Consider the following 19,456-nt stretch of genomic DNA (forward strand, 5'->3'; position numbering starts at 1 on the left):
TTCAGAGTGAATAATATATGCAGCCATAAAGCATATTTCTAATCAATGCAAATAATATTTTTCCTATGCTAAACCCATAGTTAAGTTATAACACGCATCATAAGATTAATTATTAAGATTATTAAGATATTAATAATTAATAAGATTAATGGGCCATTTTTTCTTCATCACTTTGCTAAATGACTTAGTCTGGAAACCATTCAGAAGGTTGCGAATTGGAGCTGAGCAGTAGTAGTGAGACTGTGCCTCTGATGATGAAACTATTTCCACCCCGACCCCTACCGCTCCCTTCTTGGGAAAGAAGGCAACATTTCTCCTAGAAAAAGTCACAGGTTCATAAGCTGGCTTGTATAATACGTTTGGAGGAATAGTGTGTCTTTTAAGCAGAGCCTATCTCGGCATATAATATAATTTTTGCCTACCATTTAATGAAATTAACACTCACTTTGAGGCTAGGTCTTTTGCCATTTGACTCCTGGATCACGTCTATGAATATATTTTTTTCTTGAGACGAAGTGTGAACCCAATATAGTATCCATCATTCAGTCTATCTAGCTGATGTACATCATCTGAAGCACAAGCTCCCTGAGGCCAGGCACTTTATCTGCTCTATCAGTGTAGCCCTGATGCCTAGTGTCTAGCTTTTGGAGATTCTTAATAAACATTTGTACTGAATAAGGTATGTATATGGTGAGCAAAAGTTGGCTTCCCATTTTACAGTCAAGAGTATCCCACTCATGTTCTGTGAACACTGGATAGCAGAATCTTACTATGTTGTTTTTCTGTTCCCTTTGCAAGTTTCCTGAAAGGGCATTTCTGTCCTTAGAATGTCCATCTCCTCCCATCTTCCTGGAGAATAACTCTTCTTTCTTAAATACTTAGCCCCATTATTGACTCTTTAAGATTGAATGTATTACCTCCTTACAAACAGGAAAATGCAGTGCTTTTTTTTTTTTTGACAATTTATCAGCAGAAAATTATTCTAACACCTGAAATTCTGGACCTAAAATGCCTGGACTAGTGGTTCTCAAAATCTGGTACCCAGACCAGCACATCAGCTGCACGTAGGAATTTTTAGAAATGAAAGTCTTGGGCCCTGCTCCAGACCTACAGACTCGGACACTCTGGGGGTGGGGCCCACTACCTGTTTCAGCAATCTCTCTTGGTGATGCTGATGCATACTAAAGTTTGAGAGCCACTGCTTAGACCTAGAACTTAAGGTTTAGGCTTTGGACAGATCTGAGTCCTAAACACTACTGAGACACTGGAGTGACCATGAGCAAGTTACTTCTGGGAACCTCTTAGCATCTGTGTGCCTTGCTTAGCTAATAGTGATTTAAATTAACTAGAATAATGCACACGGTGTACTCAAGAGAGTAACCAAAGCATACTTTATGTTCCATAAATTCTAGCTGTTTACCATTACCATCAATCAGAGCTTACTGACATATCCTGAAGACATTCTTCTAATAAGTGTAATAATGTGGTTTGTAAAATTAACAGCTTAGAAGAGCATATTACGAAGTTCATCAGACAGGGTCTCAGCAGGAAATCAGGGGTACATCAATAAGGATAAATTGAGCCCAATGTAGAGAATCAAGAGATAGTGTAGTGCCCTGGGTTCAGTAAAAGTATGGCTACTTTATAGAACATGAAAGAGAAAGGAAGCCTTGCTGGAGAGAGAGTCCTCCCCAAAGATGCTGTGATGCCCCACAGAGAAGCACTATACGTTAGTTGGGGGATGCAGCCAACTCCCAGCAATTTGGCAAGAATTAATACCCTAACTTCACTCCCCTCCTTCGTTCCCTACAATCTTCTATTGGTACTCTTCATTGGTGAGCCAAACGGAAGCCAGAGCAAGGACACTTACTAAGATAGGCCATGCAAGCCATCCATATAGAGTTGGGTGGAGAAAGGATGTGGAAGGGCAAATAGGACATATTTCCCGCAGGTGGTGAGCGAGCTGTAAAATCACTCGCCCTTCTAACAACATTGCCATTGCAGGAGCACGGAGGAGCAAGTGGTTAGTTCTGACTCGGCAGATCCAGGAGACTGCAGGACAGAACTGGTATCTGAGTTGGGCTTTAAAGGTAGATTTGAATTTTAATGGAGAGTATGGAGTAAGAAATGGTGAAGAACCAAGGGAAAGGGAGATTCATTGCAAATGGAGAAAAGAAAAATGGCATAAAGACAAGAACAGTCAAGACTTATGGAAGAGATAGCAAATAGTCTGCGTGTGACTGGAGCAGAGAATGGGTAGACGAAGGCTGGAAGTTAAGATGAAGTCATCCTTGAATAACATTAAAGTTTCCTCCTTTAGCCTCAATTTCCACCTTCTACTCCCTTCACTAACATTGGAAAATTAAAAGTGAATTTGACTGAGTTGGTGGCAATGGCAGTATGAGGCAAAGAGAGGAGAATAAGAGTAAAAAATTTAGTAGTACCTTGGCGAAGCTGGGTAAATGATGGGTGGTGGTGTCACGTCAAAGCATGGGCAAGTGATTGTGACAAATATAGGCTTATTTCTTGACTATATGACTTCAGTTAAGGTACTTAAGCCCTCTAGGCTGCAGTCTCCCAACCTGTAAAATGGGGATAAAACCTCGCTTCCTCCAAGGTTTCTGTGAGGATCTAATGAGCAATGGAAGTAAGAGTTGAGTCCAGTGATCAGTTTTTAATACATATAAACTAATGTGAGGATAAGGGTAAGAATACTTGCTATCATTTATTGAATACTTATTATGTGTCCAATATTGTGCTAGTCTATTTACATATCTTTTCTCACTTAGCTTTCTTTTCTCTTATCTGCCTTTCTATAGGCAAGAGATAACTGATGGCTCAGTTATGAGGAAACGCAGTTGTGAGGAAAATGTCAGAGGGAAAATGTACCAGAAAGTTAATTCCTAATGGATCTGTCAGCCTTAAACAGAGCATGTCTGTGCTAAAATGTGTAAAATATCTGTGCTAAAACTACTCAATTGGACAAGTTTTGATAAAGTATTAACTTAATGAATAGGCATAAACAGCTTGGAGCTTTTTGGAGGGTATGTGGTAATATTAGTATTGGTGTGATGACTTTTGAAAGTTCTATGGCGTATAGAAGTCAAAAAGAAGACCCGGAAAGGGGCAAAACTCCCTCTGAAAGTTATTGGGGAAGTCTGGCTAGTAAGACTCCAAAAGGGAGAATCAGTAAGAGGCCAGGTTATTCATAGGCCTTCTAAGAATGTGTCCATGAGAAATATTTACAATGATTGGATGCCAGAATAAAGGAGAACACTGGCTCCACAAATGGTAACTTATTTTACACAAACAGGCTAATGATAAAAATAATGAAAATCTGATGGATTTTTGAGAGTTTCATTGACCAAACTGAGACAAAAGTGCATAACAGCTAGATGCTCATAGTTTTAATCAGTTCCCTTTGGAGTCAAGCAAAGATAGCACCTGAAATGGTAAGGGACGTTTATGCAAGGTCACAAAGATTTTTGGTGGTGCATTTGGGATATAAACCCATTTCCGTAAGAATTCTTTCAGAAGTCAAATGTTTTCTTGTCAAAAATAGCATGAACTTACTTCCAGGAAAAGTTCCTAAGAAAAAATAATTTGAGTAATGAAGAACACTGATGTAAGAGTTAATTTAAGAACCCAGAAATAGAGGTAAAGAGTAAAGCAATTATGGGTTAAGAGTCTGCATAAATTCCCCTGGAAGGGGGATATGGTCAGAGATGGCAATTTGAAAACAGTGAGTCACCAAAAGTAAAAGTTTAAATTACAAGCTGTTTTGGGGGTCTTCAAGAGAGATTTTATAGATTGAACAACAACAGCAGCAAGGATAAGATATAACGCTGTCATGTAGACTGCAGCCTGAAAAGAAAGCATTGCAGAAAAGCCACATCATCCTGAATTTATATTTCCGTGCATTTGAACAGATTGGAGAGCAGTAAAGTTGTTTTAAGAGCGAGTGATTTAAGTCAGCCAGCTTGTGAATAATACGAGATATTTTTGCATTTACATTAACTTATGTCCATAAATAACGAACTTTAACAATGAACAAAATCCATAATCCTGATAATGCTAAGAAAACTGGAAAGATACCTTTACCTTGAAAAGACAGGATAAAGAAGACAGCATAGAAATTTAGGGAGATTGCAGTTTTGGAAAAATCATATTAACATTTATTAGCTGCTACAGCTTTGAAATGTGATGATTTAAAGAAAGAAGTAGACTGTTGATTTCTAAAAGGTAATGTGTTGGCTGAAAGAGAAGAGAATCTTGTTGAGACCTAAAGTGTTCTTTTAAGGATATATTTCAATGTCATTTCAAAAAATAAACACATTTCCCACAACAAAACAGTGAGGTTAATGGAATAACGCAGGTGAAAGCTTTTTGGCCCAAAGGAGTTCCATCCTTTGGAACAAAGTTTTATTGAACACACCATGACCCGGGCCTGTGAGTGCCAGCACAGTGTCTGTTTTTACAAGATCTGGTACAATATGCACAGTAGTTCTGGCCTTAGCACTAGGCAAGGATCATTCTTTTTGTATCTTCCTGATTGCTTCCTCTACAGAAATGGGATAATCCCTCCTCTTCTAAACTGGAAAGTAGTTTTTTCCCTCAATAAAACTAGTTTCTTCTCCAGGTTGAGCTTTTCCAACTCTTAGAGGTCTAAAATGAATGATATGAAACATAATATATTTGCATCTATTTTTATTTAAGAGTTATCTAAGATTTATCTAATAGGAATTTCCTAAGAGATGCCAAAATAAACAATCAACAAGTTTTCTTTAAAGATCATATATATTATATAACAAGATCCACCTAAGAGTTAAAATATAAGTAGGTATACAATTTAACTATTTGAAGATAATTTTTCTTCTTACCACTGAAGCAATAAGCAGGTAGTAGTACAATTTGGGGAAAACAATATTTCTGGCTTTTGTTTTATTTTAATTTGTGATATTCATGAGATCTTTTGTGAATCTTTTGGGTATACAGTAAAATTCATGGGTTTTTAACTTTGTATTGACTCGTATTTTTGTAGGTTTAAAATTTTTCTTCTGGCTTTAATTTATACTATCTCCTTTTACTTCTTCATTTAGAAATAATGTATTTTTCTCAGGATTGCAATCTCAGTGCAGTCCTCTACTTTTCTATTTGTTGGACATTCTCTTAGACGTCTACATTTTTGTCTAGTTAGTACATTTCTAGTTTTTTATACAATTGATAAGAACTCTTTAATCTTATGAATTCTTTATATTTTCTCTTTGGAGACAAAATTTATAGGGATTTCCTTGGGCTTAAACTACGAATTTGCATATGAAATGTTGAAGACTTTGTTACAAAGTGGGTTAGCATTATGTGTATGTTTGAAATAAACTACTTCAACCAGAGCATCTAGCTGTTAACCTCCAGATTAATATCTATCATAAAATATGTGCATGCTTCCAACACATGGCATTGCCTCCTATTACTGCATGTCCAGGAGAAATGGTTTTGTCTTGTAGCAAAAGGCATTAGCTCTTTGCACATTTTTTTTTTTTTTAATGACAGCTATCCAAAAATCAAGCTGAACCCTTGTATATGAGGATAGAAAAGGACAATTTTTAGACAGGTCTAATATCCAGTTGTACCTTTCAGTCACTTAGAGAGAAGGCTTAGACCCCTGAAGCCCAAAGTCACAGGTTTTTTAGGATTATGGTGGTATATACCTCCAGTTTATAGGAAAAAAATGCGTTGTAGAAAATCCAAGTTAAATTAGGACTAAAATCCAAGTTAAATCTAGAACTAAAGTTTTACTGCCCCAAATACTTGTAAACTCTAGGTTACTGCTCTGTTGTCCATTTCATCAGTTGCAGAATATTCAAGTTAGTCTTTCAATGCTAACAAGAACATAAAAATGCATTATGTCTAAAAGCAGAACATGATTGCCAAGCCAGATCTGCGTATTACCTGAGAATTTGGGCGGCCACCCAAGCGGCATCTACTTGTTTGCTACTGACCTTCAGTTAGACTTGCTCAAGAATTGTTACAATGTAATAACATACACCCTTATGTACTCTTGAGTTTATTGAAAACACACAGCAAATGTGCACACACACACACACACACACACCAGCACACCAGCACGCACCTACTCTAGAGCCTAGAATTTTAAGAGTCAGAACTTTTTATTTGCTTCTGGATTAAGATGGACCCTGTAGTTCCTCAGCATGCTAATTAGAAACTCTATAAACAATTCAAAACCAGCTTCTTAAAATTCTGTTTTACAAAAATTGATGTTAAATATTGTCCTCAGAGAGTTCTACTCTGACTTTTCAAATTGTTTTTTTCTCCCTTCATGGGATAAACAGTTAGGGTTTCTTTTTGTTTGTTTTTTATCTCTCATTGTAAAAAATTCTATCTTAAAAGCTGATTTATTACTTCTTCCTTAGCATGGATGACATGGGAACAAAGATGATATTTCATCAGTCTTGTTTTTATTTAAGTTGAAAGGTTATATATTTCTACTATCTACTGCAATAATGCTAAATATTTTTATAGTGCTTGTAAATCTTATGACATTATTTTTTTAGTTTGTATTTAAGGCATTTACTCAAAAGGGACCATATGCCTCAGTTCATGTCACTCTATCATCAGTGTGTATGGTCACTCTATTTTCTAATACTTTTAAGATTGGTTTTGGCCCCGACATTCCTCTGCCAGATTTATTTCCTTTATTTTCCCCTATATAGCACCATTTGGGCCATTTAATAAATAATTTCCCAACTCACCTTTCATAGTTATTTTAAACATGTGTATATATTTGAAATACCGAATTGTTTTGTATTTTCTAATTTTTGCAAAAGTAGTATCGACTAAAAATCACATCCTATTCTTTTATTTTTTCTACACAAAATTATTGTTTTAAAATTTGTCTGTGTTGCTCCATAGAAATTATTGCTTCTGGCCACTGTCTAATATTCCACCATATGTTAATACCATGTTTTGCTTATCCATTACCCTGGTGATACATACTTAGGCTATTTTCAACACTTTATGTCCACCATAAAGCATTAATACACTCTTTCCACATGTCCCCTTGAGTAACAGTGCAGAGTAACAGTGCAGCTGTGGAATGGCTGAGGTAGAAGTCATATATATGCCTTATTTCACAGATTCCTCGCCATAATAGCTGTACCATTTTCCCCTCACCAGCAATACTTGGAATTTCTCTCTTGCCATATCCTTTGTCACCACATGCTGTTAATCTGCATAAAAAATTAATTTATTTATTTTTGGCTGCATTGGGTCTTCGTTGCTACCCTCAGGCTCTCTCTAGTTGCAGCGAGCGGGGTCTACTCTTCGTTGCGGTGCGCAGGCTTCTCATTGCAGTGGCTTCTCTTGTTGCGGAGCACAGGCTCTAGGCGCGCGGGCTCAGTAGTTGTGGCTCCCAGGCTCTAGAGCGCAGGCTCAGTAGTTGTGGTGCACAGGCGTAGTTGCTCCACGGCATAATTTGCATTTTAACTTCTGGAAATTTGGCATGTGTGGATTCATATGAAGTAAGGTGTTTTAATTCTGCATTGCTCTGATTCTAGAAAAGTTAGGTCTTCATATACTTTCTTGCTATTCATGTTTTCCATTCTATGAATTGCCTATCATGACCTTCGCTCATTTTTCTATTGAGTACTCTGTGTCTTTAGAGATGTAGAAGTTTTTGTATTCAGATGTTGAGTCCTTTATTGGGTTTTAGATATGTATATGTCTTCTACCCATCAACTGTTTTTCAGTCTGACTTTGGTATCCTTTATTGTACATAAAATTCTAATTTTTTATTAAAGTATAATTGATTTACAATATTATGTTAATTTCAGGTGTACAATATGGTGATTCAATATTTTTATAGATTATGCTCCATTGAAAGTTACTATAAAATATTGGCTATATTCCCCATGCCCTACAATATATCCTTGTATCTCATTTATTTTATACATAAGTTGTCTGCACTTCCTAATTCCCAGTCTGTATCTTGTCCCTCTCGCTTCCCTCTCCCCACTGGTAACCACTAAATTGTTTTCTATATCTGTGAATCTCTTTCTGTTTTGTTGTATTCATTCGTCTTATTTTTTAGATTCTACTTATAAGTGATATCATTACAGTATTTGTCTTTGTCTGACTTATTTCACTAAGCATAATACCCTCCAGGGCCATCTATGTTGTTGTAAATGGCACAATTTAATCATTTTTTATGGCTGAGCAGTGTTCCATTGTGTATATATGGCACGTATTCTTTGTTCATTCATCTGTTGATGGACACTTAGGTTGCTTCCATATCTTGGCTATTGTAAACAATGCTGTTATAAACACTGGATGTGGGTGCATGCATCTTTTCAAATCAGTGTTTCTGTTTTCTTCAGATATATACCCAGGAGCGGAATTACTGGATTATATGGTTGTTCTGTTTTGTTTTTGTTTTTATTAACATCTTTATTGGAGTATAGTTGCTTTACAATGGTGTGTTAGTTTCTGCTTTACAACAAAGTGAGTCAGCTATACATATACATATGTCCCCATATCTTCTTCCTCTTGTGTCTCCCTCCCACCCTCCCTATCCCACCCCTCTAGTGGCTACATCAGTTAACATTCCCACCAACAGTGTACCAGGGTTCCCTTTTCTCCACATCCTCACCAAGGCTTGTTAGTTTTGTTCTTTTTTATGATAGCCATTCTGACATGTGTGAGGTGATCTCTCATTGTGGTTTTGATTTGCATTTCCCTGATGGCTAGTGATGTTGAGCATCTTTTCATGTGCCTGTTGGCCATCTGTATGTTTTCTTTGGAAAAATGTCTATTCAGCTCTTCTGCCCATTTTTTTAAATCAGATTTTTTATATTAATAAATTTATAATTTTAATATAGTTAAATTCATCACTTTTGCTTCATACAATGTATGCTTTATTTTTCAAAGATCTATTTCATCTCTTACCGTGAAATCACAAATATATTACCTTGTAATTTCTTTTATTCTCTCTAGATTTTATTTTTCACATTTAGATATTAAAACTATTGTATTTTAGTTTTGTACATTAGGTGGAATTATATAACATAATGGTTAATAGAATGATTTCTGTGGGGTTTAAGTTCCAGCTCCACCATGTACTTCTTAGGCTAGTCATTTTATCTCTCATACCTCAGTTTTTCCACCTGTAAAATGAGGATAATAGTTTATGCCTTGTGGATTTTTTTGTGAAGATTAGGTGAGCTATATAGGACTGGGTACAACATAAGTGATATCACTAGGTTAAGATCCAGTCTCATCTCTCTTTTGAAAATGAGACTGTTTCCCCAAAAGCTGTAATTCAACTTCCTCCATTGGACTATGATTCCATCTCTTTCATGTGCCAACTTCCTCTCTGTATATAGCTCTATTTCTAGGCCACCTGTTTGATTTGTTTTCTTGTTTGCTGTTTCTTCCAAGGGCATCACAGAGTTCTTATCTATCATGACTTCCCAATATATCTTAATGTATAGGGCACATTCTCCATTTTGAGCTTATTTTTCAAAACTACCTTAGCTGTATGGAGAACTTTATTCTTCCAGGTACATTTTATTTTATTTTATTTTAATTTTTTTATAGGAGATAGAGCAATCTGCTCTTTTTTTTTTTCTTTTGGCTGCATTGGGTCTTCATTGCTGCGTGTGAGCTTTGTCTAGTTGCAGCGAGGGGTGGGGCAGGAGGCTACTCTTTGTTGTGGTGCACAGGCTTGTCATTGCAGTGTCTTCCCTTGTTGCAGAGCACAGGCTCCAGGCTCGTGGGCTTCAGTAGTTGTGGCTCGTGGGCTCTAGAGTGCAGGCTCAGCAGTTGTGGTGCACCAGCTTAGTTGCTCCGTGGCATGTGGGATCTTCCTGGACCAGGGATTGAACCCGTGTTCCCTCCATTGGCAGGCGGATTCTCAACCACTGCGCCACCAGGGAAGTCCCCCAGATACATTTTAGAATCACTTTTTTATGCTGTCCCTCAAAAAAAAATAAAAAAGAGCTTGGCCTTTTATTACAGTTGCATTTAATTTTATAGATTAATGTAAGGACATTTATATTATTATAGTAAGTCATCTCATCCATACCTGTGATATAAATTTCTTTTACTCATGTGTCCTCTAATAAAGTTTTCATTATGAAGATTTTCTGCATAATTTATTAGGTGAAACCCCATACTCTCTATAGGTTTTGTTACTATGGTAAATTCATCTTGTATTGTATCTAGATATTGATACTATGGAGGAACACAATTGATTTTGGTGCATTAATTTTTTTCCAGTCCCTGTGTTGAGCTCTTTTCTTAGATTTAATAGCTTATTGATTTTCCTGTGTTTCCAATTAAATACATAATCAAAACAATCTCTAAATATGACATTTTTATCTATATTCTTCTAAACCTTCTCTCTCTATTTCTCTCAATACACAGCTCCAAAAAGGTCAGTTCCAATAGACCAGTAATTTTAGAAATCTTTATCTCAATTCTCTCCTTAAAGGAAATGCTAATTTTTTAAAAAAATTAGTAGTATAATAATTTTTGTTAGTGTATACATGTGCCATGTATTTTTGGTATATAGCCTTTATCAAGGAAAGATAGTTATTATTTGGATCTAGTTTTATAAAATTTACCCTACCCAATAGATTTTGAACCTCATGGGATGCTTTTTATCTCTTCTATCTAAAAAGAATGATGATATGATTTTCTCCTTTTATTTAACTAATACAGTGAATCACATGATTTGACTGGCTGATACTGAACCAACCTTGCATTCTCAAGGATAAACCCACTTGACCAAATTGTATTATAGTATAGATTAGCTTTTACTGTATTACAAACCACCTCAAAACTTGGTGGCTTAGGGAGATCAGCTTGGTGCTTTGTGACCACCTAGAGGGGTGGGATAGGGAGGGTGGGAGGGAGGGAGACACAAGAGGGAAGAGATATGGGAACATATGTATATGTATAACTGATTCACTTTGTTATAAAGCAGAAACTAACACACCATTGTAAAGAAATTATACTCCAATAAAGATATAAAAAACAAAACAACAGGGGCTTCCCTGGTGGCGCAGTGGTTAAGAATCTGCCTGCCAATGCAGGGGACGCGGGTTCATGCCCCGGTCCGGGAAGATCCCACATGCCGCGGAGCAGCTGGACCCGTGAGCCATGGCCGCTGGGCCTGCGCGTCCGGAGCCTGTGCTTCGCAACGGGAGAGGCCATAACAGTGAGAGGCCCGCGTACCGCAAAAAAAAAAACAAAAAACAAAAAAACAAAAAACAAAACAACAAAAAACTTAGTGGCTTAAAATAGCAATTACTTGGCCATTTGGGACTGGATTCATCTGGGTAGTGTTTTACTTTTGGTTTTATCTGGGCTCCTTCATGCAGTTTTAGTCAACTGATGGATCAGCTGAGTGAGAGCTGGTCTGAGACAGCCTCACTCACAGGTTTGGTGGTTGGCATGGACAGTGGGAGCACCTGGTCCACTTGTCTTCAGAACCTAGTGGGCTAGTCCTCGGCAACTGAGCCATCAAGCTCTTTTGCTATTGTCTCATCATGTGGGTTGAGTATGCCAAAGCCCAGTCCTGCTGAAGTGGTGACTCAGGAATGAGGGTGTCAGAAGGGGATTGCACCATAATTTTTGAAACATCCTATCACAATGTTTTTTAATATACCTTAAAACTCTGTGGAATAATATTGTATTTAGGTTTTTGACTTATATTTTTAATTGGAAAATTTGATTGTAATTTTTTTTATATTGCCCCTGTTTGGTATAATATTCTTCTTGCACCTCTAGCCCCATTATTCTAGCTTGGGATACTTAAAATGTATTGAAGGGGATAGAAATGAGTATTGCATCTTAAATAAAATAGTCTTAGACAAGTGGTTCCCACTTATCACTGAGGTTGTTCAAAAGGCTGCACTCTCACAGTGGACTATTGAAGCCTTATGCACACCAAGCATTACATCTCACTCATACCTTACTAGCATTCTTGTGCTGGTTCCTTGATTTTAATTTAAAAAGTAATAAGTCCTTGAAAAACTACAAAGTAAGAAGCAAAAACCCTCCATCACCCTAGTCTCTTTCCCTCACAGGGGAAGCAACTATAAAGTTAAGATGTCAATTAAAAAATATTTACAAGATGAAAATGATTCTTCAAAGTCCCTGGGGGCATTTAATCATTGAAGGGTATGCTGAAGAAGGTAAGTAACAGTTTGACCTCCAATCCAGAGACTATTGGCAATAAGTGTAAACAGTGCTCTAACAACATGGCCTAATAGAACTATAGAACTAAAGAAAAAGCTAGGATTAGGATTATTGGGCCCAAATTCACATTGTTCCTAATGAAGAACCTTAAAATCATGAAATATTGACTGATCTCTAATTCTAAGTCATTCCAGAATGCTATTTTCTATGTCGAGGAGTGGAGTTTGAGAGAGAAATAAGGAATAAAGTCCAATTTGGTTTTAAAGAATCATGGAGAAATGAAGATTATTTCTTTCATAATTTCCCTGTAGATAGAGCTCTTTTATGACTGGCTGTTTCACTAAGCAGGGAAATACAGGGTGTTATCCAGAAAATCATATCAGTTTACTTCAAGTCAGTCCTCTTCTGGGCAAACACATCTTTAACTTCATTTGTATTATATAGTATTTTAAATTATAATTGTTTTGTCTTCTCTGGTCAGTTTCTTCTAGCCACGTGGGTTTGTTCTCTATTTATTCCTTCCTCCTTCCCTCTCTTCCTTCTTCTCTCCTGTACTCCCTTTTTTATTAGTGAATTGGAAAGACGATTTCCTTATATATGCTAAACTATGCAATAGCAAAACCCCAAAATATAACTAACATTTTATGAAGAAGACAATAACGAAAAAAAATTATAGTGGAAAAATCTTAGGAAACTGGAAGGAATTTGGGGGTCTTTCTGTCTCGAAGTAGATTTGGAATGTGAATTTCAGGTTCTCTTTTTTAATGCAAGGTTGCTAGGTGAGCCTTTATTTTGTTTCCAGAAAAACAATCAGCTTACATGTTTTTTTTAAACAAGGTTTTCTTCACCTTTGGAAATTAGTAATGATTAAAAAGAATATTATATAGTTAAGTGATGTCTAACTTTTTTCCTCATGGGTTCACCATAGTTCAGGTTATAGCCCTGATCTGTTTAATCCTCCAACAATCCTGAGAGGGAGCAAAGGGGCAGATGTTCTTTCCTCATTTCACAGATGAGAAAACTGAGGTTCAAAGATTCAAAGTGAGGTTAAGTGCTTCTGCCAAGGTCATTCTCTGAGGTGAAGCCGGAGCCAGGAATAGCACCTCATTCTCTTGTTTTCTCTCATGTGATTCTCCATCCGCTGACCCACTCTCACTATAAAAACACACTGTACCAGGCCTCACACAATCCCTGAAACGTCCTTTTAGTAGGACACTATGGTAGTGACAAGATTGAACAGATATAAAGAATGCTGTAAAAAAGGACCTGTCTTTTTTGTTGACTCCGTCCCGTAAACTTCCACAGCCACACTGCATGAGAAACTTGAGACATCCATTAAGATCATGTTCCCATTAGTTCCCAAAATCTAGCTAGAACTCGATTTTGCAGAAATTGAAGACACATCTTGTGGCCTGACTGCTGAAAATGAGTGTCTCAGGAGTCAGAGAGGCATTGCTGCTCAACGAAGTCAAAAATGCCCTTTGCTAATTGTTTCTCCTCCATTTCTGAGGGAAGTTAAATTCATGATCGGCACCATATATTATACTTCAATACTATTCATCATCCATCTTGTACGTATTTGCAGTAAAGAATGTTGCCCAAGTCATTATATCCCGCCATGATTCACAGTCGTATGACCTTAGGTGGCAGCTCAGCAGGAGCTTACCGGTGCCTTAAATCATCCCTGTTGTGGACATACAAGAGCGTGACCTCCGACTTCCCAAGCTGTCTCTTCATGAAATGAAAATGGAACTGAGAGTTTAGGGGAACGTTTTGAAAGTGTCTGGCTCTTGTAGTCATCTAATGAGGTCCTCATTTCTAGCTGCTAAGCATGCCCTTTAATTGGTGGTCACTCGAAAATCAATGATAATATAACTGTCCAACTCTTTGGAGCTATTTTTCTCTCTGCTTTCTATCCTGCAAGTGCACGATAAAAGAAACCACCCATTCAGCCATTATCTTGTGTCACTTACTATTCAGAGATCAGTCTTCCTTTATGTGCTCCTTCAGGAAAGACCTGGGTTGTATTTTTCACTTGCCTTTCAGGCAGAGAGTAGAGTCCTTGGCACAGATTAAGTCCTCAGAAATGTTAGATGGGTGGATGGGTGGGCAGTGGATTGCAGCACATGAGCAACTACAGTAGCATTGTGATACATGACAAGGAAATGACCTCAGTTGGGGAAATAAATGCCTAGCACATATGCCGCCACTTTCCCCTTCCATCTTCATTACAGTCCTTACTAATCTATTATGACATTTTTTCCCATTGGGTCTAGACATGACCTCAGGATGCTTGTAGAATATAAACAGTTCTGTGCAATGTAAACCTTGTATAATGTAAACAATGCTTTACTGTTTGATTTGAGTTGGGACACGAGAAGAATCCTGTTTTCGTCCATAACATAGACGTTGGGAATAATAGCTAATGCTTATGTAAACATATAGATTCATAGGATAGAAAAAATAATTTTTAAGAAATGACCTAGTACAGACTCAGGGGGAAAATATATGTTAACTTGATTATAGAAATTTGGTTCAGCCACTCAGCTTCAACCTTCAAAAATCATGTCACTTTTTATTTTAAACCAACATATGAATCCAAGGTATAGCAAAATAAACCATAAACTTTGCAGAACAGGGCCCTTCTAGATACGATCTCGTTAGGACCTGATCCTCCATGGTTGTATCTACACAGAGGGGTAATGCCAGGTCCCCTACTGGGAAGTTGAATTGGAGGAAGAGATAGACATAGAGGTACTATGGGTAATTCTAGACTGACATGGTCATCAAGAAGTCCTATGAAAAATAATTTCTGGTGAGTATAGAGTAAATCAGCAATGAGAAATGGAGAGGATTGGAATTAAGTAGACTCATCACTAGTCCGTGGTTATTACCAGTGTACCAGTTTAGCAATGAATTACTCAAGGTAATTGATGCTAGGTAGTCTAACAAACACTCCTGAAAGCCAAGTGTCTTAACTTAATAAATGTTTATTTCTCTTGTCAGAGACCAGTGTGAATTAGGTGGTTCATTCTTAGCAGATTGCTTTCAAGTAGTGAATCAGGAACCCATGCCCCCTCCACCTTGAGGTGTTGTCTTAAATGCATGACTACCTAAACTACAGCAGAAGGGAACATGGGTAATCATGCATAATATCTCCTGGCCAGGCCTGAAAGTGGTAGACCCATACCCTTTCAACAAGAATGCAAAAACTTGACCTCTGCCTGGCTCCAAGGGAGGTTAGAAAAGGTCATTGTTCTGTGTGTCCAGGAAGAGGAGAATGAAATGCATCTCACTGTCTCATCCATAGCTAAAGGCAGGTAATCTGTGACAGAGAGCAGTGTTTGCAGATGGTGATACATGAAGGTTGAGGAAGATTGATTTCTCAATCATTGAGGAGTACTGTTCCATCTAACTGAGTTCGGAATGGTAATAAAGTCATCCACTGAAAACTTACCAATCTAGTTTGTGTGCAAGATATTATGAATTATAGTCTTACCGTTAATTTAGCAGACCCACAAATATTTACATCTACCAAGCACCATGCTGGCAACTGCAGCTTACCAGTACTTCTTTCCTGGGCCCTGGATAATTTCCAATAGTTGGTATCAGGATCTAAGCTATCCACTTGATGTGGACACTAGTCCCCTTGTAGCCCTCTCACAGGAGCCTTTAAGCATTCGTTGCCAAAAACAAAGGAAATGGGAAGAGTTACTGCTATGCTTATCAGAAAGTGTCTCCTAAAGTCTTGTCTCCTAAATCATTTTTCTGGCCCCTTTGTAGTAATTCTTTCTTTATTCACATTTCCTGGCCTACTGAACACTATAATCAAATCCTCCCTCAATTTTCTTTTTTCTGAAGTATGTAAAACTACATTTTCTTCAGCATTTTTTTAAAAAAATGATAATCTTGTTTATTTGTATTTGGAAAATCTAATGAGATCACATATTTAAAAATCACATACTATCAAAAGGTAAATAGTAGTAGTAATTCCTTCTGGAATATTTTTCCCCCTCATCCAACCAACGTTAGGTCCCTTACCCCCTTTCTTAGCAACTTTTATTAATTTCTTTTGTGTCTATCAGAAGTTTTTTGTGGCAAAGGTACACGTGTATGTTTCAGAGGTTACTGTTGTCATGAATTCACAGAAGCCAGAGCCTGGAAAGCATTAAGTGGTCCTGAGCACCCCATTTCCAATGAGAGAGCGTAGCAGTGCTCAAACGGCTGGGTGTCCTATAATTCAACTCAATTCTGGCACTTTCTACCTGTAGATAGCATCAGATCTCACATGTGAAGGGCTCAGTCCAGCAGGAATGCACACACCCACTTCAGGTGCCAGTCACCAAGTATATGTTGTCACCTGTGCTTCTGACCCTTGTACCACAGATCAGAGGTTCCAACGACCCCCTTCTTAGCTTTAATTGATTTGCTCAAGTGACTCATAGAACTCACAGAAATATTCTATTAACTAGATTAACCGGTGTATTATAAAATGATAAAACTCAGCAACAGCCAGATAGAAAACATGTATAGGACGAGGTATGGGGAGAAAGCATGGAGCCCACTCTCCCCAAATCTCCATGTGCTCACCAACTGGGAAGCTCCCTGAACCCTGTAGTTGGGGGTTTATGGAGGCTTCAGTACACAGGCGTGACTGAATGACTCATTGGCCATGGGCGATTGAGCTCAATCTTGAGTGGCTCTTCCCTGCCCTGAGGTCAAGGGGGTGGGACTGAAAGTTCCAACCTCTAATCACAAGTTTGGCTCCACAGGCTGCCCCGCTCCCATCCTTAGGTGCTTTCCAAAGATCACCTTGTTAACATAACAAAAGGCACCATTATCATCTCATCACTTAGGAAATCCCAAGGGTTTTAGAAACTGTGGCAGAAACTGGGACAGAGACCAAAAATATAAATCTTATTACTCCTAAAGCACAGTTATCTAGGTAAATGTTTGTATCACCCCAAACAGGCAGTAGTCACCAGGGAAAATAAGTTAATTGCCAGTCTTTTCTATTAATTTTTAAAAATCAGATTTAAGAAGAGAATTTTTTTAATGGCCAGTGAAAATGTCTCTTACTTTAGCTCTTACCTTTTTCTACTTATTATTTATTTTTTCAATTTTTAGTTTAGTTTTGAAAAGTGTCTTTAAGTTATTTTAAGGTTAGAACCGAACCTTCCAGGGTTAAAAAAATATTGCGTCACTTGAAAGAGATTATTTTAGACTTAGTGAAATGGATTTGATGCTAGAGAACATGTGACATCATACATTTGACCTTTTTGAAATGATTTACATTATATCAGCTACATTTTAAGTCCAGCAACTGTAACCCAAAAAAAGAAAAAAAAAAAACCCTACTAATTAAGGCAACTTTGCAGATTGATGGCAGTAGATTATCAATTAAGATCTCAGTTTTAAACCAGATTTTTCCTCTAAATAGTGATCCAAGGAACACTAGTTTTATGGTCAGTCTAATTAGTCAGACAGCCTTCTGATTGTTTAGTGCCTTCACTTGAAGTTTGTTAAATATTTTTGAATAGCACCTATGCTCCCTTGGGACATTAGTGAATGTGAAGTCAACAAAAAAGAAAAAAAAAGTAAGAAAAAGGATTTTGTAGTAAAATAAACTTGAGAAATCCTGGGTTCAGGAAATTTAAACATGTTTCGTGACTGGAGGACTTTTGAGATGTGGAATGAGCTATAATGTGCTCTGTGAATTTCACTGTTAAGTAGAGTTTGGTCTGAAGTGTTTTTAAACTTTATTTGGCTCTACAACCCTTTGTCAGTGGAACATTTTAAAGGACTCTTTGTTTCTAGCAACTTTGGAAAATGCTGTTCTGGTCTCAGTTAAGCCCTTGAAATCTTAGCATTTGGAAGGAGATCCACACACAAGCTCATCCAATTTCTGGTACAGAAATCTACCATGTATCCATGCTATAGGCTCACTCAGCTGTGGATGAGTATTTTGATAACAAAATGCTCACTACCCATAAATCAGCTGATTCTATAGTCGGAATGCTGGTCTGTTAGGAGGTTTTAACCTTTTAAGTGCCTTTTACTCTTAGAAAATTTTAAGTTTTAAAATTTTGTCTATTGGACCTAGATCTGATCTCTGGATTAAGATAAGTCCTACTCAAGTAAAAGAATCCTTATTTTTCAAGGATGATTTGTACATGAAAAAAAAAATCCATATACTTAAAATCATCTGTAAATAGTGACTGAAGAGTAATTGAAAATACATTTGAAAATAATTTTCATTTGAAATTTATGTCAAAATATGTTATTATATAAACGAATCCAGTATATTTTCTCTTATAGCCAGTAAAATTTAGGTTAAATTTTAATTAAGCACAAGTGCTACAATTAAAAAAAAAGAATTACATTTTGTTTTGAGTGATTATTTCAGCAAAACTGGTTTATGGGACAGTAAACTGTCCTTCCCTGCATGTTCAATGTTAGCAGCTCAAGCAGGCTAATTCTGGTAAAAATTTAAGTTTTCCAAGGCCTTCTCTTAATTATTTGATACTCAATTGTTTTTTCTTTTACTTCTATTGTATCTCTTTTTTAAATTGTTAACTACACATCCTCATTTATCAGTGGCTTTGTATGTTTAACCCAGCAGATCTCTGGTATTATTTACAATGGCTTCATGATATTATATCTTTAAAATTCAGAATTTCACTTTAAAGTTGATTTGAATTTTATTTCTATTATACGGTATTATGTTTATGTTATGAATCCATCAGTGAGTAATTTTCTGAAACAGGATGAGCAGTTTGCTGACTTAGAAGGGCTGGAATCTATAGACACCTTAAAATTAGGATGTAGATAACGAATAGTTGGATGACAAGAAACTCTGTTATATGAAAACAGGAATAATAATGAGTGTTCCAAATCTTATCTTTTCTGTTCTTACTTTTCTCCAAAGGTTAGTTCTAGAGTACTTAATTCTCCATTCAGTATTAAATGATTGACTATTTGCAGCCTTCCCACCATTCTCCCCACTTCTAGGTCTGAGTTGGATAAACCTTTTGGTTTCATCCTTTCTTTGTGAAGTAGTGTTCCTAGTCAAGCCAGAAGGCTGTTCCATTAAAGGTTTAGCATTTTAGTGATTTTAGTAGTAAGGGTAAGGATAAGTGGTCTTCAACCCGTCACAGTCTTCCACCCAACCTTTCATCAGATGAATTTCCTGCAGTAGAAAAATCAGACAACCAGGCTGAATGATTGAGTCCCTGAC

The sequence above is a fragment of the Leucopleurus acutus genome, assembly GCF_964270905.1.
Source record: "Leucopleurus acutus genome assembly, chromosome: 17".
NCBI lineage: Eukaryota > Metazoa > Chordata > Mammalia > Artiodactyla > Delphinidae > Leucopleurus > Leucopleurus acutus.